Source organism: Macaca fascicularis, chromosome 8 (genome assembly GCF_037993035.2).
Source record: "Macaca fascicularis isolate 582-1 chromosome 8, T2T-MFA8v1.1".
Lineage (NCBI taxonomy): Eukaryota > Metazoa > Chordata > Mammalia > Primates > Cercopithecidae > Macaca > Macaca fascicularis.
This window is the reverse complement of record NC_088382.1, coordinates 139,554,886-139,575,590: the sequence shown is the minus strand read 5'-3', so window position 1 is coordinate 139,575,590 and position 20,705 is coordinate 139,554,886. Positions and strand designations below refer to the sequence as shown.

Below are 20,705 nucleotides of genomic sequence, written 5' to 3'. Positions count from 1 at the left end.
AGTTCATGCCACTGCACTCCAGCCTGAGCAACAAGAGTGAAACTCCGTCTCCAAAAATAAAAATGAAAGATACGTATGAAGAATTATTTCCTAACATATCTAAATTATACTTCATTAAATCTGACATTTAAAAAAGTGCCAGGCACACTGACTCACGCCTGCAATCCCAGCACTTTGGGAGGCTGAGGTGGACAAATCACTTGAGGCCAGGAGTTTGTGACCAGCCTGGTCGACATGGTGAAACCTTGTCTCTACTTAAAATACAAAGATTAGCTGGATATGGTGGTGCTCGCCTGTAATCCCAGCTACTTGGGAGGCTGAGGCACAAGAATCACTGGAATCTGGGAGGTGGAGGTTGCAGTGAGCCAAGATCATGCCATTGCATTCCAGCCTGGGGGACAGAGGGAGACTCTGTCTCAAAAAAAAAAAGTTCCTGGCATATGATAAGAACACAACACGTATTATTATTGTTGGTGCTGTTCATTTTTTGACCTGTTTTTGAGGGAAAAGTTATATGTAATGACCTTGGTGGAAATTTGAGATTAATTTCCTCAAAGAAAAGTTGGTCACTTTAATAACATTTACTCAAAAAGTAATGACTGGCATGTGCAGACATCTTTCAATTTGAAAGAGATCACAGAGTTTTAAGAATTTCAGGGACATTGAATTTAAGTGAAATATGAGAAAACACCTTAGGATGCAAGGTGTGAGATTAGTTTGCTTTCTTTATATCAAACCACAGTTCTCTACTTTAAATTCTGGCAAATTCCAGCAAACTAAAAGATGTTAATTAAGCACATTTTCAGGGAGGCTTCTTTCCCTTTATATAAAGGGACAGCATAGATTTAGGTAGATGAGAGGCAAGCATAGTTAGTGAAGGGAATATTCAAATTCACAATTTTTCTTTGTGTTTTTTTTTTAGGGGAGTAGGACTCCATTTTATTTATTAGCATCTTATAAATGATCCACCCTTCCAGTTATTTTCTGTAAACAAGTCTTCTAAAAATGTTATTTTGAAAGCTAACTTGCTGAAGATTATTTGTTATGTTTGAATTTATTTTCATTTAAATGTTAAATACTAAATGTGTCCTGGTATTTAGTAAATATATTTACCGAGTTTTTTCTAAAAGTATGGAGAAGCTAGCTTCATTTATTCCATTCATTTGGATTAAAGCATACATGAATTTAGAGACTTGGAAACTTAAAACAATCTTCTAGCTATGGAGCTAGTTCTCAGTTGCCAGTGGGTAAAAGCAGGTGGATCCGTGAAAATGAGGGATGATGCATTTTGGAGTCTTTTTGATAATTGGAACTTCCTGTATTAAAATGTGAATGTGGTTAAACTAAAGCTTTGTCTTTCTATTTATAGAACAGTATGTTGAAGCAGTAGTCAAAATATGTAGCCTGGTTGGCAACCTTTTGAAATGGGTGTGCCAAAGTTCCATTATGGTATGTGCGATGGTGACAACTGGCCGGTTTTCAGTCTTTGGTATGTGGCACTGACCTCTTAGTAGTCTATTAACGTATTAAATGTGTGTCTTTTAAGAACCTAGTTTTAGCATATTTTCATTGTTCATGCCTTAGAAGCAACTTTTAAAAACAGTGTTTTATTAAAATTAAAGTTTTTAAACCATTTTCAGTATGCCTAGTTTGGGTAGGAAGGTAGCCTATGGATTTAAATAATTTTTTAAAAAAATTTAAAAAAATGTAAGCACTTCACAGTTCTTTCTAGTTGAGATCTGCAAGTGGAACTTTTTGTGAAATTCTTTCACTGCCCCTTGTCTCTCAGTTCCCTTCTAGGATCTTGATAGGGTCTCATAAGTAAGAGATGAATGAACAGTTTTGTTTATTTGTTTTTTGAGACAAAGTCTTACTCTGTTGCTCAGGCTGGAGTGCAGTGACTCACTGCAAGCTCCACCTCCCGGGTTCAAGTGTTTCTCCTGCCTCAGCCTCCTGAGTAGCTGGGATTACAGGCGTGCACCACCAAGCCTGGCTTATTTTTGTATTTTTAGTAGTGATGGGGTTTCACCATATTGGTCAGGCTGGTCTTGAACTCCTGACCTCATGATCCACCCGCCTTGGCCTCCCAAAGTGCTGGGATTGCACACGTGAGCCACCGCAGCTGGCCAGTTTTGTTTTTGAAAGCATAACTGGTTAACTGTGTTATGGAAACTGTCCTAAGTCATAAAGTAGGGCTAAACAGGTACCAGTACCCTAAGACAATTTATTCCAGGTAGTTTTAACCACTGTATCTAGGTTACATTGCACATAAAGTCTTGTAGCAAATTCCTGTACCTAATCTTTAGATATATTGTTTCCCTCATCTTCTGTAAAATATAAACTGTAAGTCACCATTTCATGAGTTACTTGAGAATAGTGGAAAGGAGACTGCCAGGAACTATTCACTCACTACTTGCCTTCAAGACTCCTCTCTTTAGATATGATTTTGCTGGATTTCTATCCAAAGAAAGTTCTAGAGATGGCTTTGGATAACTCTGCTTTATTTTTTAGTTTCTAGTGTAGGAATATACATATATAACATACATACTTCTATTTCCATTATGATTCTGTATATCGGGGGGGGCATAATTAATATGGAAGAAATAGGCGACCTTGTTTTTACACCTCAGTCTTTCTTGGTAAAGATGTAGAGCCAGTGGTTAATCAGATAAAAAATATGTACTCTAGGCTGGGCGCGGTGGCTCAAGCCTGTAATCCCAGCACTTTGGGAGGCCGAGACGGGCGGATCACGAGGTCAAGAGATCGAGACCATCCTGGCTAACACGGTGAAACCCCGTCTCTACTAAAAAAATACAAAAAACTAGCCGGGCGAGGTGGCGGGCGCCTGTAGTCCCAGCTATTCGGGAGGCTGAGGCAGGAGAATGACATGAACCTGGGAGGTGGAGCTTGCAGTGAGCTGAGATCCGGCCACTGCGCTCCAGCCTGGGCGACAGAGCGAGACTCTGTCTCAAAAAAAAAAAAAAAAATATGTACTCTCATGACCCTTAGAAGTACTCCACTAAAAGGTAGAAAGTAAAAATCACTTATAGTATTGATAATGGGGATAAGTGGCATGTGTGCCATTTTGGTATGCTATTTTATGTTTTCGTTTAAAATGTTTTGTTTTCTCACTGGTTTTTGACTTTGGCATCTAGAAAAACCTAATCATTCCTTCAGTAAACATAATTATGTACTAACTTTTTTTCACCATCTTTGTAAAAATAATTTTATTGAGGTATACTTTATACACCATAAAATTCACCCATTTCAAATGCACAATTTAGTGATTATTAGTAAATTTATTCAGCTTTGCAACCATTACCATAGTCTAGGATATTGTCTGTTAACCCAGTAAGATCCCTTGAAATCGTATTCGTCTTTCATACTACCCCCAGCCCCAGGCAACCACTTTCCTGTCTTCTAGCTCTTACCCAATCCCTTCTCCCTCTCCCTCTTCTTCTCCCTGTCCCTGTCCCTGTCCCTCTCCTTCCCTCTCCTCTCTCTCCCTCTCTCCCTCTTACACTCTCTCCCTCACTCTCTCACTCTCTCACTTTTGCTTGATGATTCTTTCCTGGACATTCTTTCCTGGACACAGTATCTTTTGTGTCTGACTTCTTTCATTTAATTTACGGTTCATGCATGTTGAGTGTATCAGTAATTTGTTCCTTTCTATTGCTGAGTAGTATTCCATTCTGTGGATATGCCACATTTTGTTTATTCATTACCAGTTGATGGGCATTTGGATGGTTCACAGTTTTTGGCTGTTATAAATAATGCTGCTATGAACATTTGTATGCAGATATGTGTGGACATGTGTTTTCTTTTGCATAGATGCCTAGGAACAGAATTATTGCATCATATGGAAAACTTATATAATTTTTCAAGAAACTGCCAAAACCAGACTGTCGGTGCGATTTTACGTCCTATGAGTAGTGTCTGAGGATTTCAGTTTCTCTAAATCTTCCCAATACTTGTCATTATCTTTTTGATTATAATTATTCTACTGGGTGAGAAGTAATATACATTGTGGTTTGAGTTTCCCTAATGACTAATGATGTTGAGCATCTTTTCAAGCCATTTTCTTCTTTTCTTTTTTCTTTTTTTTTAAGAAAGGATTTTACTTTGTCACTCAGGCTGGAGTATAGTGGCATAATCACACCTCGCTGCAGCCTAGAACTCCTGGGCTCCTGTGATCCTCCTGCTTCAGCCTCCCAAAGTGCTGGGACTACAGGCATGTGCCACCAAGCCACTTTTTCCATCTGTTTGGTGAAATGTCTGTCAGGTCTTTTTGACCATTTTTAATTGGGTTGTCTTCTTACCGAGTTGTAAGAGTTCTTTATATATTTTGTATCCAGGTCCTTTGTCAGATACATTATTTGCAAGTATTTTCTCTCAATCTGTGACTTGTCCTTTTGTTTTCTTAATAGTATCTTTTTTTTTTCTTCTTCTTAAGAGATGGGGTTCAGAGTTGAGGTCTTGCTGTGTTGCCCAGGCTAGACTCAAACTCAGGGCTCAAGTAATCCTCCTGCGTCTGCCTCCTGAATAATTGATGCTATAGACGTGTGCCACCACACTTGGCTGTTAATAGTGTCTTTTGAGGTGTAAGGGTTTTGACTTGATAGACTCTAGTTTAAATCTTTTTTTTTTTTTTTTTTTTCTGTTAAGAATGGTGGCAGTGTGTGTCATATCTAAGAAATCTTTGCCTAACCAAAGATTATGAGATTTACTCTTGTGTTTTCTTCTAAAAGTTTTCTAGTTTTGGTCCTTACATTTAGGTTTATGATCCATTTTTAGTTAACTTTATGGTGTAAGTTACTATTTGCATGTGGTTATCCAGTAGTCTCCATACCATTTTTGAAAAGACTGTCCTTTCCTCTACTGAATTGCCTTTGATATCTTAGTTGGTAATCAGTTGACCACAAACGTTTGGGTTTATCTGTAGACTTTTATGTCTGTTTCATTGATCTATCATTCTGCTAGTACCACCACATGGCTTGATTACTGTAGCTTTCATACTGTATTTTAATAATGAAAATTTTTGTAAACACACACGCTCATATTTATTTAAAAAAATGAAACAATATAGAGTAGTAAAAGAAAAAAGCAGAAATCACCATCTAGTAGTCACTGTTTTGGTGACCATCTTTCCAGGCATCTTTTTTTTAATTTATTTTTTTTTTTATTTTATTTATTTATTTTTTTTATTTTATTTTATTTTTTTATTTTTTTTATTTTTTATTTTTTATTTTTTAAATTTATTTATTATTATTATACTTTAAGTTGTAGGGTACATGTGCATAATGTGCAGTTTTGTTACATATGTATACTTGTGCCATGTTGCTGTGCTGCACCCATCAACTCGTCATTTACATCAGGTATAACTCCCAATGCAATCCCTCCCCCCTCCCCCCTCCCCATGATAGGCCCCGGTGTGTGATGTTCCCCTTCCTGAGTCCGAGTGATCTCATTGTTCAGTTCCCACCTATGAGTGAGAACATGCGGTGTTTGGTTTTCTGTTCTTGTGATAGTTTGCTAAGAATGATGGATTCCAGCTGCATCCAAGTCCCTACAAAGGACTCAAACTCATCCTTTTTTATGGCTGCATAGTATTCCATGGTGTATATGTGCCACATTTTCTTAATCCAATCTGTCACTGAGGGACATTTGGGTTGATTCCAAGTCTTTGCTATTGTGAATAGTGCTGCAATAAACATACGTGTGCATGTGTCTTTATAGCAGCATAATTTATAATCCTTTGGGTATATACCCAGTAATGGGATGGCTGGGTCATATGGTACATCTAGTTCTAGATCCTTGAGGAATCGCCATACTGTTTTCCATAATGGTTGAACTAGCTTACAATCCCACCAACAGTGTAAAAGTGTTCCTATTTCTCCACATCCTCTCCAGCACCTGTTGTTTCCTGACTTTTTAATGATTGCCATTCTAACTGGTGTGAGATGGTATCTCATTGTGGTTTTGATTTGCATTTCTCTGATGGCCAGTGATGATGAGCATTTTTTCATGTGTCTGTTGGCTGTATGAATGTCTTCTTTTGAGAAATGTCTGTTCATGTCCTTTGCCCACTTTTTGATGGGGTTGTTTGTTTTTTTCTTGTAAATTTGTTTGAGTTCTTTGTAGGTTCTGGATATTAGCCCTTTGTCAGATGAGTAGATTGCAAAAATTTTCTCCCATTCTGTAGGTTGCCTGTTCACTCTGATGGTAGTGTCTTTTGCTGTGCAGAAGCTCTTTAGTTTAATGAGATCCCATTTGTCAATTTTGGCTTTTGCTGCCGTTGCTTTTGGTGTTTTAGACATGAAATCTTTGCCCATGCCTATGTCCTTTCCAGGCATCTTTATGCATATATGTTTGATGAGTACACACATATTCTCCACATTTATTCACGGAGACACATCAGTATTTGCCTACACTCATTGTTCTTGTGTACTTTTTGAGTGAATACATTTATTGTCAGCTTTAAGAGAGAACTGATTATTTTTCTTTCTGCAGGGACTTTTGTAATTCTGTGCATTTTTACTGACTTAAACTTCTCAGCAGACCGAAGCCTCTTTGAGCTAAGAACTATGAGTGCATTTTTCTTGGTAGCATGTTTAAATGGAATTTACTTCTCACTTCATCTCGTAAGAGATGACTTTAAAACTTTGTTGTTGTTGTTGTTGTTTTGTTTTTTGGAGGCAGAGTCTTGCTGTTGCCCAGGATGGAGTACAGTGGCACGATCTCAGCTCACTGCAACCTCCACCTCCCGGGTTCAAGCGATTCTTCTGCCTCAGCCTCCCGAGTAGCTGGGATTACAGGCACACACCACCATACTTGGCTAATTTGTTTTTGTATTTTTAGTAGAGACAGGGTTTTACCATGTTGGCTAGCCTGGTCTCAGACTCCTAATCTCAAGTGATCCGCCCATCTTGGCCTCCCAAAGTGCTGGGATTATAGACATGAGCCACTGCACTGGGCTCTAAGACAAATTTGTAAATGTGTGCTCTATGAATGGAACACATTATGTGTAGAACTTGTAACAAAATTAATTCCCAAATCCAGTTTTGACATTTAAAGGTTCTATAAATCTGCTCTTGAGTATTGGATTAACTTTTTGGCAGTTGATGATAATGACTGTGGAGCTAGTAGATACATGTGTAGTGATACAGAATTTTATTTGCAATCATATGAGGTTTGATCCCCACTGCAAGCTTAGTTCTATGCTAATAAAGGAATAACCACCTTTGTTCTTTTGCATTTCAGAATTTGGTCCCAGTTCCTGTTGAAAATATCTCAGGATCCAGCTTCATTGAAGGGTTACAAGGTCGAATTCACAAATTCTGAAATATTTCTCTCCTGCTAGTGTAGGTCACATCCCATTATTAGGAACTCCTCTGACACCTGCATTTTTCTTGTAGCATGATTTTATATGGTGCATACATGGTTCAAAATCATATTTAGAGATGTAGCAGCCCTAGGAGACTGTATAGATTACGCTTCCTTTTTAAAAGATTGAAGTTTAATTTCTGGTGGTAGGGAGCCATTAAAGGGTTTGGACTTCAGAGTGGCACAGTGAGACAAATTTTAGAAGAGCAACACACTAGTTCAGTGGAAATTTGATGCTTAAAAAAGGTAATGTGCTTAAATTAGGTGATAAACTGGATTGCTTGATGAAATTATATAAATCAAGTGTTATTGTATAAAGTTTTAAGAAATATAAACTTAAATTTTTAAGTGGCATAAAAGGAAAGTGTTAACAGTGGCTGAGTGGTAAGGTTGAGGATTTTTATTTTCTTCCTACTTTTCATGGAAAATTTAGAAAATACAAAATATGAAATAAGGTGTTAAAATGGGTAGAACTCTTGTATTCTGAGTTTGACCCTAAGTCAACAGATGCACATTTCTAAGTGAGTTTTAAGGACACCCTGCGGGTGTTCAAAAGAGAGCCAGAAAATGGATCTTGTGACTTCTAATACCTATCCATCTGTTGGTGTAAAAGGTTTCATTCAGAAAGTTGGAAATTGGAACAGAGTTTTTGACACATGTTGGAAATTGGAAAAGTTTTTTAACCCAGTTGTTGGTATTCTAGGAGTCTTTCCTAACCTCTTTCTCTCATCTTTGTGGGAGGGATGGGAAGTACTGCCCCTCCAGTAAAGATAGAAGGGCTTTATAGTGACCGCTTGGGGGACTTAATATGTAACTTCTGCAATTTGGGGGACACAGTGGATTGATGTCTCTCTAACTCATACCTGGAACTTTTCAAGGGTGAAAGAGAGACTATGCTTTGGCAGCACAGCAAAAGAAAGCAAGGTTGCTGTGTGGATGGACTGCCAGTCCTCTCAAAGTTTTTTGGACTAAGATATCTGTTTCCCATAGATCACATGAGGGCTACCTGAGAGAAGTGAGACCACATAAGGGAAAACCCAAACAAAAGAGTAGAGTATAAGGGGGACAGGATGGAGGCTGGATTCCCAGAGGAGATTCATTACAGGAATTGGGAGTGAGAGCTCCCAACTTTCAAGGAACCCCTGAAAGCATTCCTGAAAAAAATCAGCTTTAAACTTTATGATTATGATTATGATTATTTTTGGGACGGAGTCTCGCTCTGTCACCCAGGCTGGACTGCAGTGGCATGACCTTGGCTCACTGCAACCTCCCTGGTTTAAGCAGTTCTTGTGCCTCAGCCTCCTGAGTAGCTGGAACTACAGGTGTACACCACCATGCCTGGCTAATTTTTGTATTTTTTAGTAGAGGCGGGTTTTCACCATGTTGGCCAGGCTGGTCGAGAACTCCTGACCTCAGGTGATCCATCAGCTTTGGCCTCCCAAAGTGCTGGGATTACAACCGTGAGCCCCCACGCCCGGCCTGAACATATTTTGAGTCATGAAGATGTCTAAGCTCTCTGATAGCACATAATTGCCCCACCCAGGGTTAACAAGGTGGAAAGGAGAGGGGTAAAAGCATAATGCTCTTGTACTGTGTAGGGCTGAGCTGGGAAAGCAGAGAAACTAACTTCAAATGAGAAAAAATTGACGATTACACTAAGGATCTTTCAGTCATTGCAGCCTCGACTTCTCAGGCCTGAGCCATCCTCCCACGTCAGCCTTCTAAGTAACTGGGACTATAGACATGCACCACCGCATCTGGCTAATTTTTTATTTTTTTTAAAATTTTTTTTGTAGAGACAGGTTCTCCCTGTGTTGCCCAGGCTGGTCTCCAGCTCCTGGGATTAAGTGATCCTCTGCCTCAGCCTCCCAGATTGTTGGGATTACAGGTGTGAGCCACTATGCCCAGCTGGATCTTTCAGTTTTAAAAGTCAGATTGTTTTTGTAACTTGGGAGTGACCAAAGTCATGATCATTAGCCTAAATGAAAGTTCAGGGACATTAACTATGGCTACAGAGTAACTTTAAAGGCTAGTCGTGGACAAAAAAATTGCTTTTTATAGTTACATCCCACAGATTCAGCTTGTTCAGTGTAATGGTTACAGTTGTTTTTCTAATAAAAAAAATTAATGAGAATGAATTTTTAGAAGAATGTGCTCATGGAGGCATTTTGTTGTGAATAAAGTGGCATCAACTTTGGAATAGGCAGATCTGTTCCGGAAACAAATCTACCCCTTATTGACACTGACCTCTTACTACCACTGATGTGAGGTAAGTAACTCCCTCCCCGCCGCTGCCTTTTCTTTTTGAGGCAGGTCTCACTCTATTGCTCAGGCTGCAGTGTGGTGGCGTGATCATAGCTCCCTGCAGTCTTGCCTGGTCTCAATTAGTCCTCCCATCTCAACCTCATGAGTAGCTGGGACAGCAGACATGTAGAACCATGCCTGGCTAATTTTTTTTATTTTTATTTTTGGTAGAGATAGAATCTTGCTGTTGCCCAGGCTGGTCTCAAATTTCTAGGCTCAAGCGGTCCTCCTGCCTCAGCCTTGCAGTATTGGGGATACAGGCGCAAGCTACTGCAGCTGGCCTAAACCAGTATTTGAAATTCATTTTCCTCATTTACTTTTTGTAAAATGGTAACATCACCGGTTTTGCAGTGTTTTACAAAAAAAAATTATCGTCTATAGCAGAATGCATGGTATATACTAGATATTCACATATATTAGTACTTTTTTCTTCCTCAAAGCAAATATTTCCTTTTAAGTGTTTTTACTCTTTTTCATGTTTTACTTCTTCAGAATGTATTCCTTAAAAATACTAAATAGAGGTAAGGAGTTTAGTACATAAATGGTGTACTACTAAGGATGTAAGAAATGTTTAATCTTTATTATAGCCAAAAATTCTACTTTTGATTTGAAATGTGAAAAGTTTTCAGAAAGAATGAAAAGTAGTTTTATTGACATGTGTAAGGAAAGTGTATGAAATAAGAGACTAAAGGTAGACTTGGCTGGGTGCAGTGGCTCACACCTGTAATCCTAGCACTTTGGGAGGCTTAGGTGGGTGGATCACCTGAGGCCAGGAGTTTGAGATCAGCCAGGCCTACGTAGTGAAACTCCGTCTCTACTAAAAATACAAAAATTAGCTGGGCGTGGTGATGGGCGCCTGTAATCCCAGCTACTCAGGAGGCTGAGGCATGAGAATCGCTTGAACCTGGGAGGCAGAGGTTGCATTGAGCCAAGATCGTGCCATTGCACTCCAGCCTAGGTGACAAGAGCGAAACTCTGTCTCAAACATACATACATACATACATAAATGTAGACTTAGGTGGAGATTTTTTTCTTTTTCTTTTTTTTGAGACAGAGTTTCACTCTTGTTGCCCAGACTGGAGTGCAATGGTGCGATACCGGCTCACTGCAACCTCCGCCTTCCAGGTTCAAGCGATTCTTCTGCCTCAGCCTCCCGAGTAGCTGGGATTACAGGCATGTGCCACCACGCCCTGCTAATTTTGTTTTTTTTTTGTTTTGTTTTTTGTTTTTTTAGTGGAGACAGGATTTCTCCCTGCAGGTTAGGCTGGTCTCGAACTCCCGACCTCAGGTGATCCACCCACCTTGGCCTCCCAAAGTGCTGGGATTACAGTTGTGAGCCACCGCACCCGGCTGGAGAATTTTTTCATTACTGTTCTCAGTAGGAGTAGTTTGGAATGTATGAAACAAAATAAAGCATCTTTTTTTTTTTTGAGATGGAGTCTCACTCTGTCTGTCGCCCAGGCTGGAGTGCAGTGGTGCAATCTCGGCTCACTGCAAGCTCTGCCTCCCGGGTTCATGCCATTCTCCTGCCTCAGGCGCTTGCCACCATGCCTGGCTAATTTTTTGTACTTTTAGTTGAGATGGGGTTTCACCGTGTTCGTCAGGCTGGTGTTGATCTCCTGACCTCGTGATCCGCCCGCCTCAGCCTCCCAAAGTGCTGGGATTACAGGCGTGAGCCACCGCGCCCGGCTAAAATAAAGCATCTTATTACAGAGAGAACACTTTGTAAAAACCAGTGTCAGTCTTGTGTTCTAATATTCTCAAAAATTTTTTTAGTTCTCTGTTTTATTTTTATTTTATGTTATCTTATGTTATTTTATGTTATGTTATTTTGTTATGTTATTTTATGTTATGTTATTTTATGTTATTTTATTTTATGTTATTTTGTTATGTTATTTTATGTTATGTTATGTTATTTTTTATTTTATGTTATTTTATTTTATGTTATGTTATTTTATGTTATGTTATGTTGTTTATGTTACGTTATTTTATTTATTTTATTTATGTTATGTTATGTTATGTTATGTTATGTTATTTTGAGACAGAGTTTCGCTCTGTCGCCCAGGCTGGAGTGCAGTGGAACGATCTTGGCTCACTGCAAGCTCCGCCTCTGGGGTTCACACCATTCTCCTGCCTCAGCCTCCAGAGTAGCTGGGACTACAGGCGCCCGCCACCACGCCCGGCTAATTTTTTTTTTTTTGTATTTTTAGTAGAGACGGGGTTTCACCATGTTAGTGAGGATGGTCTTGATCTCCTGACCTCGTGATCCGCTCGCCTCGACCTCCCAAAGTGCTGGGATTACAGGTGTCAGCCACCGTGACCAGCCTTTATTTGATATTTTTTAAATGATCTTGGTGTTTTGTCATCTTTTCTGGATATTCTACTTTTATATTAATGTTCAAATTTTGTGTTTTGAAACTTAAAGTTTTCTTTTTAATTACCCTGGACCTCTTAAATATCTCAAAAAACTGATCTATACAAATCTTTAATTTTTGAATATCTTTATTATCTGTATTTATACTTCAGAGTTGTATTTGTAACATAAATTCTGCTTGTTTGTAGGAATGGCTTTAAATTGGGAAGGGAATTACAGTTAATTTTCTATTTGAGACCAGAATATTCTTTATAATTCATTAACGAGTCCTCAGTTGCAAATAGCAGAACCTGACTAGGTAATTTGGATATGAAAAGAATTAATTGGGATGATGACAGGTAGGTTACAGAATTGATGGAGAGAGTGGGAATCCAGGTTCACAAAATCAGCAATAACCAGAGGCAGCTGAGCAGCAAGAAAATACTGCCCAGATTATGTTACCATAACAGTGTGGTTAGTGCACTGTGGCCACTGGTCTCTTACTGTTGCCACTGTGAACCACTTCAAGTGTCTTTGGTCTTTGGATACGAAGTCCTGGGGTGTAGATAAAGTATTTCTGATCTGACCTCTTCCCTGAACTCTGTACTTCTGTATCTGTCATTGCCTTCTCAACATCTTCAGATAGGTGGCTCATAAGCCTCTCAAATTTAACATGTCCAAAACTGAACTCCTCTTCTTTTTTTAATCTTCACACCTGCTCATTTTCATCCAGGCAAGCTCTCTGATAGAAAACATTTCGTAATCAAAATTTGTCTGCTTTGTTTCCTGATAAATAGAATCAGGTTATATATACCCGACAAGTTTTATTACATAGGGTAATGATGAATACATCCCATTGCCTTACATCTTCAGGCATATAATGTCTGTCACATTTACTAAGTTTTATCCCTCAATTAAGATGGTGTCATCCAGCCTGGGCAACATGCTGAAACCTTGTCTCTACAAAAAAAATACAAAAATTAACCAAGAGTGGTGGTGTGATCCTGGGAAATTAAGGCTGCTGTGAACTGTCATCGTGCCACTGCACTCCAGTCTAGGCGAGAGAGTGAGACCTTGTAAAAGGTCTCGGTTTGGTGATACTTTCAAACCATGTGAATATCTGGTTGCCCAAAACTTTTCACTGAATAGCCTAACATAGGAGAGGACACTCAAATAATGGCTGTTAATGTATATCTGAATAATAGCTGTTAGTTATTATCAAGAAGTTAGGGAAGAAGTAAACCTTCCTGTTTTAGTTTCAGTTTTTAATAGTGTAGAGGAAAGATAAGTAAATTATTATGAATCTCAAATTCTGAAAAGCGTTAACAGTCCTTCTCCAATATGGACTGCGAAGGTGACAAATGATTGCTATATACAATTTAACTTGTTTTAAAATAGATAAGACTCATGTCTGAGTAAAAGGTACATTAGGAAGAAGACTGAAAGATGGCTAAAATAAATATTGATCTGTTCACTTCAGTGATCAGTACTTTCTCATACATCATTTAGCATAGATCAACATTTTTCTCCATTTTTGTAGTTTTAGTACTTACAATTTTCTTCCTATTCTTGCACTTTAATATTTTTTCTGTTAATTCAAGGAAGCAAGGTCTACTTCCCAAATGACTAAAAATTGTCTCTTGTTATAAGAAATCTATCTGTAGATGAAATAAATTCCTAGATACTACAAATACTAAACTAAACAATAAAATCTAGAATATATAAGTGCTCCTACATTTGGTGGAAATCAAATGAAAGGGGAAAGGGGAAATTTCTAAAATGTACAGGTTTTTGTAAGGTGTTAAATTAACGAATGAGTAGGGTAGCAGAAAGTAAAACATCGAGGATGTTATGAGTTAATGGTTTCAGAATTTATCTTAAAATTGTATTTCGTTTATCTTTTCCAGTCTGAAATACCTAGGTAAAAATTACTGATGATACGGAAGTCTGTCACATAGCAGTTGAAGTACAGTTATGGCACTCATTCTGTTTGTGGGTGACTATGTTGAAAATCATTTAAACTAAGAAGTTTAAGTCTAGGAAATAAAGTCAAAATCTGAAAATACTGAATGTTTTCTACTTAATTATCTCTGTGAAACTTCTCAATGTTAGGAAAAATAGAGTTCTACTGGAGAATTATGAGCTCTTTTGAGAAATGAGCCTATCTGATATGATATATTTATAGTTGAGTATTGATGTCTTGTCTGTTGAACCCATTAGATTCCATGTGGCTACTAGTATGAGCGCTTGGGAGAAAAGCTTATAAGACATGGTAATGTCGTTTTTAAAAGAGGAGAAGATAGACAAGAAAGAACCACTTCATAGGACATTTAACAGGCTGGACTTAACGTGTGTTAAAGATAAAAGGTTTACTACATAAAGATATACTCTGACCATGAAAGAGTAATTTTTAGAATAGTACATTTTTTTTTTTTAAGTGTTTTCCCCGGATTTGGTTTGTAAGTTCAGACTTGATAGTCCAAATTTGGAATTATATAGACTATCCAATAAGTAGAAATAACAGAAGGGCAAACAGATTAAGATTGTTACATAGATAGCAAATGGGATAGAAATTATTGAAGAAATCAGTGCGGTTTTGTATTTATTAGGACTAAAAAATCTTATCTGGTGTTCTTCTGAATTCTTGGAGTTGCCTTAGTCTCAGTTTAATAAAGCCTTTTTCTTAAGGATTTTAGTATTATTATGTTACCCCATTGTTAACAATCATAGGTAGTAATTAAAATGCTTCTTATAGGAGATTTTCCTTTTCCAGTTTAGTGTAAATGCTCACGTAAATCCTAAAATTAAGTTATTTGACTTAATTTGAAGCATATAAAAATGTCTTTGGAAGTTGTTAGTACTGGTGCTTTTTTTTTTAAGTATACAAGGCACCCAGATATCTCACTTCTCTAGCTTTCTCTGACATTCTTCTCTAGACATAATTAAATTACTCCTTCATCTGTTTTCCCATAGCAATTTAACCACAGAACTCTAGCATAGCATTTTATTTAATTGTACTGTATTGTAGTAATTTGTTTACATGTCATCTTATAGAATATGAGCTTTATGAGGACAGGTCTTGTTTTTACACAACATTTTGTACTTTGCCATACATAGAATGTCTGTCCTATTGGGAGTCTGTAACTGATCTTTGTTGAGTTTTGAGGACATTTTAAACGTGTGACGAAGTATTTTTCATAATCTTAAAATCCATTGTTTTATTGCTACCAAGACATGCAGTAATATATATTACCACATATCAGATATATAGTATATCTCCAAAGTGGTTATCTATGCCTATTGTTGCAACTGAGTTTTATCAGTCCAGAAAAACTGTATCTATCTGTAGGCTGGGTGAGCACGGTGGCTCACACCCATAATCCCAGCATTTTGGAAGGCCGAAGCCAATCACTTGAGGCCAGGAGTTCAAGACAAGCCTGGCCAACATGGCAAAAACCCATGTCTTAAAAAAATAAAATAATTTAAAAACTGTGTCTGTAAAACCATGGTGGACACACCTTAGAGCATTTCATTTGAAGTCTCTTTATTTAATTTTTAATAGGAGAAATTTTATCAGTTTTCTGCTAGTGATACATTGACCTCTCCTTATCTCTCTTTTCCCCAAACAAATCATTTTAGGAGAATGACAGCCTTTTGGAACCTTAACTTTAGATGAGTTGCATTTATTCTAATGTACTTACATCATTTATCTTGTTTGTTTATTCACTCATTCAGCATCTATGCTTTGGAGACTGTGATGTGTCAGGCATTGTGCTTAGTGCAGAGCGGAGTATAATAGCAATGAACAGGCTGTGATAGCCACTTTGAGTCATGGGAAGGGGTCCAGCGTTTTGATGAGTGATATGATGTGCTGTGGGGCCTGTTGAGAAGATTTTTAACTCACACGTGGAATATACCTTTCACACTGTCCTGTTCTCTAAATTTCTATTGTAATTGTAGTCTGTAACAACACTTCATTGTTGACAGAATTATTATGAATTTGTTACTTTTTATATATGCAAGTATTATTTCCGCAGGAAGTCATTAACTGCTTTCAGGATAAAGATTGTTGTTTTCTTTTTTCAACCGTTAGAAAATGTAAAAAGCATTCTTAGTGTGCAGGTAGAACAAAAAGCCATGGGATTAGGCATGATCTGTGGGTGGTTTGCAGAGCCTTGCTTTAGATAGACACAGCAGTATCATCATATCTGGGGTTGGTCACTTTTCTATGTAAAGTTTCTTAATCTGGGATTGGGCAATCCTGGCTATATATTAGAAACATTGTGTGGCTTCTTAAAAAAACAAATACCGTGGCGTGCCGTAGACCTGGTGAATAAGAATCTGTTGTGGTAGCTCTGTGGCATGCATAGTTAAAAACTAGTTAAAAACAGGGTGGTGGTGGTCCATGGATGATTGTCGTGGGCAGCCATTGTTGATAGTACGTACTGGCCAGTGGTCACTTGTAACACGTAAAAATGAAGTAATACGAGGTAGATTTTCTTTTTTCCAATTTTTTTGTTATTAGATCACTGCAGTAGTAGGGTGGATTTTCTAATAGAACTAGAGCTGAAGTATTTAAAGAAATAATTAAATTTCTTAAAAAGCTGCTTTAACAATACATAAAAAAGACTTTTTTCCTTTTTTGAGATGGAGTCTCACTCTGTCACCCAGGCTGGAGTGCAGTGGTGCGATTTCAGCTCACTGCCACCTCCGCCTCCCAGGTTCAAGCGATTCCCCTGCCTCAGCCTCCTGACCTAGCTGGGATTACAGGCATGCGCCACCACACCTGGCTAATTTTTGTATTTTTAGTAGAGACAGGGTTTCACCATGTTGGTCAGGCTGTTCTCAAACTTCTGACCTCATGATCCACCCGCCTCTGCCTCCCAAAGTGCTGGAGTTACAGGTGTGAGCCACTGCGCCTGGCCAAGATATTTAAGTGAAATCTTGGAAATTTTTTTTAAAGAATTGAGTCAGCCTGAGATCTCTGTGTCCTATGCCATTACAATTACAGATATAGACTAATGGGAAGGATGATGTGTAGATATGTGATCAGGTTTCTGCATTAGAAGGATTAGTCTAATAACATTATGGAGAATGAATATAGAGTTGGAGCAGTGAGACCCAAATAGGCTATAGTAGGAGTCCTGGCTTGAACTGCTAGTTCAGTGGTTGTGTGAGTAGAGATCTTCAGGAAATAGAATGGTCGATTTTTCAGGTCCTAAGTATAGGTAAGAATAATGACTGGTGTTTTCTAACTTAGATGGATGAATGGTATTGGTATGTATTAATACATAAACTTTTTTCATATCAGTGCTTAAATCTTAAACATTTTGGTATTTCTAGAACCTTGTACAATATCTGCCACATGGTGGATATTTAATCTGTGTTGCTAATGATGGCCACAACTAAGTGAATGTTTGTGATTTTTCCTAAGCACTAAACATGCATTCTTATTGAATCTTATTTAATGCTTGCAACAGTGCTGTAAGGTCTGTTAACTCTATTTGACAAATGAGGAAACTGATGCTTACTAGCTGTATGATCCTGAGTTATGGTAATTGTCAGAACTAGGATTCAAACTGGTATTTGACTGGTTTCAAAGCCTCTAGACTAAAACTTTTCTACCTATATATGCTATGCTGTTTCCCTTTGTTGTAACATACTTAAGCACTGCGTATTAAGTAGGGTACAGAAGACTTGAGAAACAAATTTTATCTTCCCTCAGTTATACAACTAACATCTGCAACCAATGAGTAGCAGTGTACTATTGGATGAAAATGCTTTAGAATTATAGGGATTGATGTGGGCTGGAGTCCTCGGGAAGAGCCTGTTGAAAGTAGGAATAGCTTTAAATTGGCCTTTTAAGGATAAGAACCTTTTTGGGAGGAAGAAAGGAATGCCTTTTTAGGAGGAGGAAACAGATTTCAGGACTGGAATGGGCATAGGCTGTTAGGGGGCTCTGCTCTAATAGCATGTTTATTAGGAGTAGCCTGAAATCAGAATGGGTATTCATTCCTAAGTGTGCCAGTTTGAGACTGTATCCTGAAAAGTATTAGGAGCTATTAGAAGTTTTTTTTTTCTTCAATAGAGCAGTGATGAGATAAAATTAGTGTCTCTTACAGTGCTTGACTAATATTAGGTACTCAGGTATTTGTGTGATAGAAATAAAGTGGAGAGAGAACTACAGAAGTAGGTTAACCATTTAGGAAATTATTGCAGTAGTTAGGAGTGAGAGCATAAAAACCTGAGCTACAGAAATGACAAAGAATAAGTACGAATTTAGGAGAAATTGAAAGCAAAGGAATAGAAGCCTTTTTAGAAGAAAGTTGGATAGAATTTCATTTCAGAAGAAAGTAGAAGATTTGCATTTTATTACTGACTCTGTCCAAATTTAACCTTTCTGGTCTCAGCTTTCCCGTTTGTGAAATGGAATTCGGATAGGATATGATTTTAAATTGAAATCATAAAGCTTATTTTTAGCTTTAAAACTTTTGCCTCTATGGGCTTTTCTTTTATTGAACTATTTCAGAGATCACCTGTATACCAGATTTCAAAGTTAAAATATAAATACGAATGTAATAGGATGTCTTAAGTTCTAAAGGTCTGAAATTATGGGCTTCATACTAATAAGTTAAGTGCTAACTAAATTAGGGTTCTTATAGGAAATTTTGATGCACTAAAGTTCTAAGTGTGTTTTCGTAGAAGATGAGTGAGATCATTCTTCTGGAGACTCTAGGCATTAGATCCTCTAGATTACAGAGTAAATACATACATTAGAGTAACGTGGATCTTGGAAAATGCAGTTTCTCAGGCTTCACCCACAAAATTTAGTGGGTTGTGGCAAGCCTGAGAATCCACATTTTTGGCAGATGCAGATCGTCCATGGACCATTTTTAAAAGTTTTATGAAGCATACAGTTTGATAGTTAATCACCCATGAAATCATCACCACAATCAAGATAATGAACATAATCACCTTCAAAGTTTTTCCCTGACTCCTTCAAATCTGTCCACCCTACCTGCCCCTAGACCCCAGTCAACCACCTATGCCTTTTCTGTCTTTATAATATTAATTTGTATTTCCTAGAATCTTACTGTTTTATTAATTTTTTTTAGAAACAGGGCTCACTGTTGCTCAGACTTGACTCCTAAAATCTTATATATGAGGACTCATACAATATATGTTCTTTTATATCTGGCTTCTTCAACTCAGCGTAGTGATTTTGAGATTTATACTTAATATTGGCTGTGTCAGTAACTTGTTTCTTTTATTGCTGAGTAGTATTCCAGCGTATGGAAATACCACAGTCTGTCCATTCATTTGCTAATGAGCATTTGGGATGCTTGCAGTTTGAGACTACAAGTACAGTTGCTATGAACATTAGTGTATGATTCTTTGTATGAGCATAATGCTTTCATTTTTCTTGGATAAATACCTCAATGGAATGACTGTTATATGGAAGGTGTATATTTAACTTTTTAAAGTGGCTTTGCACAAGTGTGTAGGAATTCATTTGCACTGTATTCTCACCAGCACTTGGTATGGTCATTTACAGTATTTTTTTTTAGCCATCTGGTGTGTTTTCAGTTTGTATTTCTCTAGTGCCTGATGGTGTTGAGCATCTTTTCAAGTGCTTATTTGCAATCCATTTAACTTATCTGTTGAAATTATCTGTTGAAATTATCTGTTGAAATCTTTTGCCTGTCTTTAAATTCATTTGCTTTCCTTCTTAGGTTGTAAAAGTTCTTTATACAGGCAGTTCTCATTTGTGCTGTGGAATATAAAAATACTTGTGCAGGCTTAAATTTTGTAAAGCAATCTTAGAAATTATGTTGTTCCATGATTTTTAGAAATTTTCGTCAAAACATACTCTCATTGTTGCAAAATGTATAGGGAAATGGATAAAATAGTAAAACTAGTATTTACTTAGTACAGTTTAATTTAAACCTGGAGAATTAAAGTGTTTTATTTCTTTGTAAAAATCTTTTCAAGAGTGATTGGAACTGTGCCTCGTTTCTTCTTCCCTGTTATATAGTGTGGAGTGAGCATCATTTCTAGGCCTTGGACAAGTTAATAATACTTGTAAGTTTGGATCAGCTTCAAACATTTTATCCATTACACCGTGAATATCAAGAAGTATATGTAAGAATTCCTTTAATATGAAGGTTTCTTGCTGGCATGACTTCCTCTGAGACATTGTCATCCTTTTCACCATAACCACTCTCTTCTTTTATGTTGATCAGTTTACCTTCAGAAAGTTCCTCTGGCTGCATGTTTAGTCTCTCTGTTGGCAGCAGTGTCAACATTCTCACAGTCAACTCTTTCTTTTGTAACTCCATTAATATTTCATTAGAATTTTATTTCCAGCATTATCACTTTTGTTTCTTTGCTTCACTTTCATCTTTGTTGGCAAATCCTCTCCTTCAGTTACCCATTTAAAAACAAAAGTATCTCATGGGTTTGTCACTGGGGGACAGGAAGTAACACAGCTACATGCTCTTCAGAATGTGCATTTAGTGAATAACAGGTGTGCAGTGACCAGTGACTGACTTTAAAAGAAGTGATATGATTGGTCATGGATCAGGATATAAAAAATTGGAGAAAAGTATAAAACTATAAAGAATTCTGTATTTTCAGTATCTTCATTTCTCATTACATTTAAAAA

The 20,705-nt window shown here is 37.5% G+C and overlaps 1 protein-coding gene across 50 annotated transcripts in view; it reads left to right on the top strand.

Annotated features, from left to right (window-relative positions):
- CYRIB (CYFIP related Rac1 interactor B) overlaps positions 1-20,705 on the top strand; it is a 175,930-nt gene that overhangs the window by 83,732 nt on the left and 71,493 nt on the right. For 8 of the 50 annotated variants that reach the window (XM_073999456.1, XM_073999432.1, XM_065519607.2 and 5 more), the window contains exon 3: positions 7,261-7,321. The exons of 35 other annotated variants lie outside the window; for them this stretch is intronic. The gene's annotated coding sequence lies outside the window, so the exon portion shown is untranslated. Of the gene's footprint in view, positions 1-7,260; positions 7,362-20,705 lie in introns of all 50 variants that reach the window. 7 more of the 50 variants (XM_073999457.1, XM_073999444.1, XM_073999434.1 and 4 more) reach the window with 1 other exon arrangement.